Raw genomic sequence first — 6135 nt, forward strand, 5'->3', positions numbered from 1 at the left:
CTCTCTTCTTTTTTTTGTTAGCCATGCTAATGGTTTGTCAATTTTATTTATCTTTTCAAAAAACCAACTTTTTGATTCGTTGATCTTTTGAATTGTTTTTTGGTTTTCAATTTCATTCAGTTCTGCTCTGATCTTAATGATTTCTTTCCGTCTGCTAACTTTAGGATTGGATTGTTCTTGTTTTTCTAGTTCTTTAAGGTGAAGTGTTAGGTTGTTCACTTGCCATCTTTCCATTCTTCTGAAGTGAGCATTTAATGCAATAAATTTTCCCCTCAATACTGCTTTTGCAGTATCCCACAGGTTTTGGTATGATGTATCATTGTTTTCATTAGTTTCAATAAACTTTTTGATTTCCTGCTTGATTTCTTCTTGGACCCATATGTCATTAAGTAGAATGCTGTTTAATTTCCATGTGTTTGTATAGTTTCCAGAGTTTCGTTTGTTATTAATTTCTAGTTTTAATCCATTGTGGTCTGAGAGGATACATGGGATAATTCCAATTTTTTTGAATTTATTGAGACTTGATTTGTGACCTAATATGTGATCTATCCTGGAGAATGATCCATGTGCTGATGAGAAGAATGAATATTCTGAGGTTGTTGGGTGGAATGTTCTGTAGATATCTGCCATTTCCAATTGGTCTAGAATCTTGTTTAGATCTTGTGTTTCTCTACTGATTCTTTGCCTAGATGATCTGTCTAATATTGACAGTGGAGTGTTCAGGTCCCCTGCTATTATGGTATTAGTGTCTATTTCCTTCTTTAGGTCTAATAGAGTTTGTTTTATAAATCTGGCTGCTCCCACATTGGGTGCGTACATATTTATGATTGTTATGTCTTCTTGATGGATCAGTCCTTTTATCATTAAGTAGTGTCCCTCATTGTCTCTTTTTATGGTTTTTAGTTTAAAGTCTATTTTGTCAGATATAAGAATAGCCACTCCAGCTCGTTTTTCTTTTCTTTTTGCATGGTAAATCTTTTTCCATCCTTTCACTCTTAGTCTGTGTGAATCTTTATGGGTGAGGTGGGTCTCTTGTAGGCAGCATATAGTTGGGTCCTGCTTTTTGATCCAGTCAGCCAGTCTGTGTCTTTTAATTGGGGAATTTAAGCCTTTAACATTAAGAGTTGTTATTGAAAGGTGTTGATTTATTCCTAGCATTTTATTGGTTGTTTGGTTGTCTTAGGTGTCTTTTGTTCCTTGCTTTCTGATTTACTGTTTGGTTTCTTTGTTTGTTGGTTCCTTAGGTTGTAGATAGTGTTTTTGTTAGCTTGTTTTCTCTTCATGAATGCCATTTTTATTGTACTAGCGGGTTTAGATTTTTCTTAGGTTTTTATGGCAGTGGTAGTTATTTTTCAGGAACCAAACCCAGTACTCCCTTGAGGATTTCTTGTAAGGGTGGTCTTGTGGTAGTGAACTCCCGCAGTTTTTGTTTGTCTGAGAAATATACTATTTGCCCCTCATTTCGGAAGGATAGCCTTGCAGGGTAGAGTATTCTTGGCTGGCAATCTTTGTCTTTTAGTATTTTGAAAATATCATCCCATTCCTTTCTAGCTTTTAGGGTTTGTGATGAAAAGTCTGATGTTAACCTGATTGGGGCTCCCTTATAGGTGATTTGACGCTTCTCTCTTGCAGCTTTTAAGATTCTCTCTTTGTCTCTGAGTTTTGCCAATTTGACTATGACATGTCTTGGAGAAGGCCTTTTTGGGTTGAATACGTTTGGAGATCGTTGAGCTTCCTGGATCTGAAGATCTGTGATTTTTCCTATACCTGGGAAGTTTTCTGCCACTATTTTGTTGAATATGTTTTCAATGGAATCTCCATTTTCCTCCCCTTCTGGAATACCCATGACTCGGATATTTGAACGCTTGAGGTTGTCTGATATCTCTCTCAGATTTTCTTCCATGTCCTTGATTCTTTTTTCTTTCTTTTTGTCTGCTTGTGTTATTTCAAACAGCCCATCTTCTAGTTCAGAGGTTCTCTCTTCAACTTCGACAAGCCTGCTGGTTAAACTCTCCGTTGTGTTTTTTATTTCGCTGAATAACTTCTTCAGTTCAGCAAGTTCTGCTACATTTTTTTTCAGGACATTGATTTCCTTGTATATTTCCTCTTTCAGATCCTGTATACTTTTCCTCATTTCATCATGATGTCTAGCTGAGTTTTCTTGTATCTCATTCAGTTTCCTTAGAATTATCACTCGAAATTCCTTGTCAGTTATTTCAAGGGCTTCTTGTTCTATAGGATCTAGAGTATGAGATTTATTAACTTTTGGTGGTGTACTTTCTTGATTTTTTGTATTTCTGGTGTCTTTTTTTTGGTGTTTATTCATTGTGGCAGGGGGTTTCACAGTCCACCGGTTTGAGACTAATGACTAACTAGGATGTTGCTGTGGTTGCCAATTTGGTATGGCTCCCGCCGTGACTGCTCAGTTGGCCTCTAGTGTCTTGTGTGTGTGGTTGCCTCGGGTCTTGGGCTTCTCCGGGGATCCACCTTTCTGGTCAGCTTGTACTCTGCTGGGCTGGTGGATCACGTACCACAGGGTGTGTGATCTCTGTTGAGCTTTCACTTTCTGTACAGGACTTCTCCCCGTTCCGTGTGCTCTGGCCCAGGCTGTTAGATCGTGCAGTGGCGACCCCACCAGGTGTGTGGTTTCTGTTGAGTCTCCGCCTCCCTGGCCGCACGTCTCCCCCCTCTGTGCACACTGTGCTGGGCTGGGGTGTGTCTTCTGCACCCCTCGTCTATCAGCTGGGCCTTCAAGACCCTGCTCAGCACCGCCTCGCCCAGGAAGTCTACCAGGTTTCTGCTAGGCACAGACGACCGGTCTCTCTGGGTGCCTTTGTAGCACTGTGTAGATCTTTCTCGGGTCTTGTTCACCTTTGTATCCCCCCGGTATAAACCGAGTCTAGTGCCCGCCTGCAGCCTGCTCTCCGGCAGGTTCAAGCGGACCTGGGAACTCTCCTGCCACGCTATTCCCAACCAGAAATTCGTTAGGCTTTTTTCCAAACTGGTGGTCGCAGAGATGGTATCTGCCTCCCAGTAACAGGAAGTTTACCGGGGCCGGAGTCCAGGGTGTGGTGGAGTGACAGTCGGCCCGCCCGTACTTCCTAGCCCTCCCAACACTGGTCGGGACGCCCCACACCCCCAGCCCAGCCAGAGAACCGCGGAGGGAGTGGGAGAGGAGGCCAGCCCGCAGAGTCCGGAAAGCCCCGCGCCAGGCCAAGCAAATGGGCTCAGTGATGGCCGAGCAGGGCGGAGCTGCCCGCACCTGGGAAAATGGAGGCAGCACCGGGGCAGTGAGTGGCCTGGTGGTGCAGGCGAGAGCCGCGTGGGCATCCACCCCCCGAACAGAGCTGTGCCAGGGATCACTCACAGTGCTGTGCCAGGTCGGGCGCTCGCTCTGTCTCTGGTTTGTTGCCTTCCGTGTTCTCGGCGCTGCCGCCTCGGGCTGTTCAGTCACGGCGCCGCTCGGGCGCTCCCAGGAATCTTCTTTAATGCCGGCCTGAAACCTCGAATCCTGGATAGGGCAGCTGGCCGCCTTCAGTGTGGCCCCAGCCTCCGGGATCCTGGCTGCATCCACAGCAGCCCTGGCGCCGTGTTCCCTGTTTCAAGACTCGCTTTTGCAGCTAAGAATCAGTTCTTTTCCTGCTCCACACTTCAAAGCTGTTGCCTGTAAATGAGGCAGCCTCTCCTGCCGGGGGCAAAGTGGCGTTGAGCCCCCACGACCGGCCAGCAGCAGCAGTCCTCCCTTAAGAGATGGCCAGAGGAAGGTCCACAAGTTTCCCGACTGCCTGAGGCCCAGTGGCCACCTTTTCCACCTCAGCTACTCCGCGCCAGCCGCCGCAGCCGCCGCCATCTTGAAAACCCCACATTATTTTTTAATTATTCAAAAGGAAAGTGGAAGTTCATACAATGGGAAATACTATCTTTTTATTAAATAAAGGAAGTATTTTATGCATTTAGCTTTGAGATAAATATAATTAAAATTGATGTGAGACTTTTGAGAAAACAAATGAGGACAAAAAAGAAGAAGAAAGGAAAAGAGCATGAATAGGAGAGAAAGGAAGGGGAGAAATATAGTGGGTTATTTAGAGGTAGTCATAATAGTCAAAATAGACCCAGGGCCAAAGTAATTAATGAATTTTACTGAAAGATGGATTGTTTGATGGACAGAGATTATCTCATAGGAATTACTGTCAGGCAACACCTTCCCTGACAGAGTCAATGCGTTGTGGTTTGATAAACTTTGCACAGTGTGTATTATTTGGGGAACACAAGTATCAAACATTGCTTTCTTTCCTGGCCTATCCTTTCATTACCTATAGTATAATTCAATAAGCATTCTTCAGTTTTCTTTCAGTTATGTTAATATTCAGAAGCTATAACTTTAGCAGTTACAGATGCTTTATTATCAATGTGGAATTTAGTATTTATTAACATTTCTCATGGAGGCTGCTAACCAGGCTATCACATGCTTAAAGTCTCATTAGGGACTTAAGATAACTTATAGCCCTTGATTATAGGTCAAATCTTAATTCTTAGCACCATTCAGATAACTCATGGCTCCAACCACTCTATTCTTAATTACTTCCCTCTTTCAGTCCAGAGTGATTTTAGTATCTACCCTGTGCTTAATTGACTCAGCTCTCTATTTGAGTTTTCATTTGTAGACTCAGACATAGTAAAATTCACTAGGAATAAGTGCCTAGAAGTGAACAGGCTTTTCCAGAGGACTAGATCACAATTTAGGGGAAAACTTCCTGTCTGGTATTCTCAGGTACTCACAGATTCAGACTCCGTAATTACCAAAGCCTTTTAGAATTATGGCATTCTATATTGGTCTTAATTTTTAAAATAATTTTGAGTATGCAGAATGCTGTCATTTACATTGTCCTAAATAATTCTGACAATTCTGTGGTGTGAGCAGCATCATGCAACTTGAAGCTGAGAGAGGGAGTCATTAGTGAGTAGCAGAACATAATCCAGTGGCTGATCTGCAAGTTCTCAGCCTGCCGTGATTTCTTCCCGTTCCTCGTGGCTCCTGAAGTCAGCACCCTTTGAAAGTTTTAACTTTACAACCAAAATTAAGTAAAAGCTGAGCAGCAAGAATACAAAGAGAGAACAATGGTCAAGATACCTCTCCATCAGATTTTGAGAAACAATACATTCATTATCATTCTTAAACTCATATATATTTATTAGAAAACAAAAACACCAATGATAAAAAAATCAATTATGGGATGGGAGGAGAGAAAGAGCATATGATTGAAGGAGGCACGTTTCATCTTTAAATAACTGAATAAAAGTAAAAGCTTGTTCTCTATATAACTTTATTAACTGGGATATCTGAGCACAGAGAATTTAAGGATTGGACCTGCTGGGGCTCAGGCTTGTAGAGAAGAGACCTTCTGGGTGAACAAGCTTATGTACCAAAGACCTTGAAATAAGCATTTTCTCCAGCTAGCTACTAAAAATGGGCCTATGGCATTTCTGTGCTTAATTCTTCTGGGTAGCCTTTGGGAAAGGTCTAGAGCGATTTTTAAGCTGGTGTTAAGATGAGTGATGGTGAACAGCTCCAGGGAAGATCTGGGACAGAGCACAGGGAGGAGAAAAGGACCTGGCCTGAAGGCCGCAAGCCTGGTGTTCTCAGCCTGGGGCTGTCCCTCATTAGTCATAGCCTTGAGCTAGTCTCTTAAACTCTTAAACTCCCTGGCTTTCACTTTCCTTCTCTATAAAATTAAAAGTGAGAGAAAATGAGCCTGAGGTCCTATTTAGCTTCAAAGCCCTGATGTTCTGGGAAAGGACTTATCTGTCTCCAGCCACTCTGTTCTGGCCATGGCCAGGAGCAGATGAATGGTTTAGAAAGCTACACATAAAGGGCTGGTCCATAGCCTTTCCCACTAGAATAATTCAGCCCCGGGTCTGGTAATTTGTGCTTGAAGCTATATTTTAGGTGTGCAAGGAAAGCCTGTACACAGTTCATGTAACAAATCAAATGCAACAAAGGGAAAAGAAAGGTGAATTATTACTTTAAACTTTGCCAGATTCAGAACTGCAGGCCAGAAAAAATTAATGCTGCTTGAGACCACAAAAGGAAAAGAATTTGGAAATGTCTCCTGTCCCCAATTCACCCCTCTGTTA

Source organism: Cynocephalus volans, chromosome 5 (genome assembly GCF_027409185.1).
Source record: "Cynocephalus volans isolate mCynVol1 chromosome 5, mCynVol1.pri, whole genome shotgun sequence".
Taxonomy (NCBI): domain Eukaryota; kingdom Metazoa; phylum Chordata; class Mammalia; order Dermoptera; family Cynocephalidae; genus Cynocephalus; species Cynocephalus volans.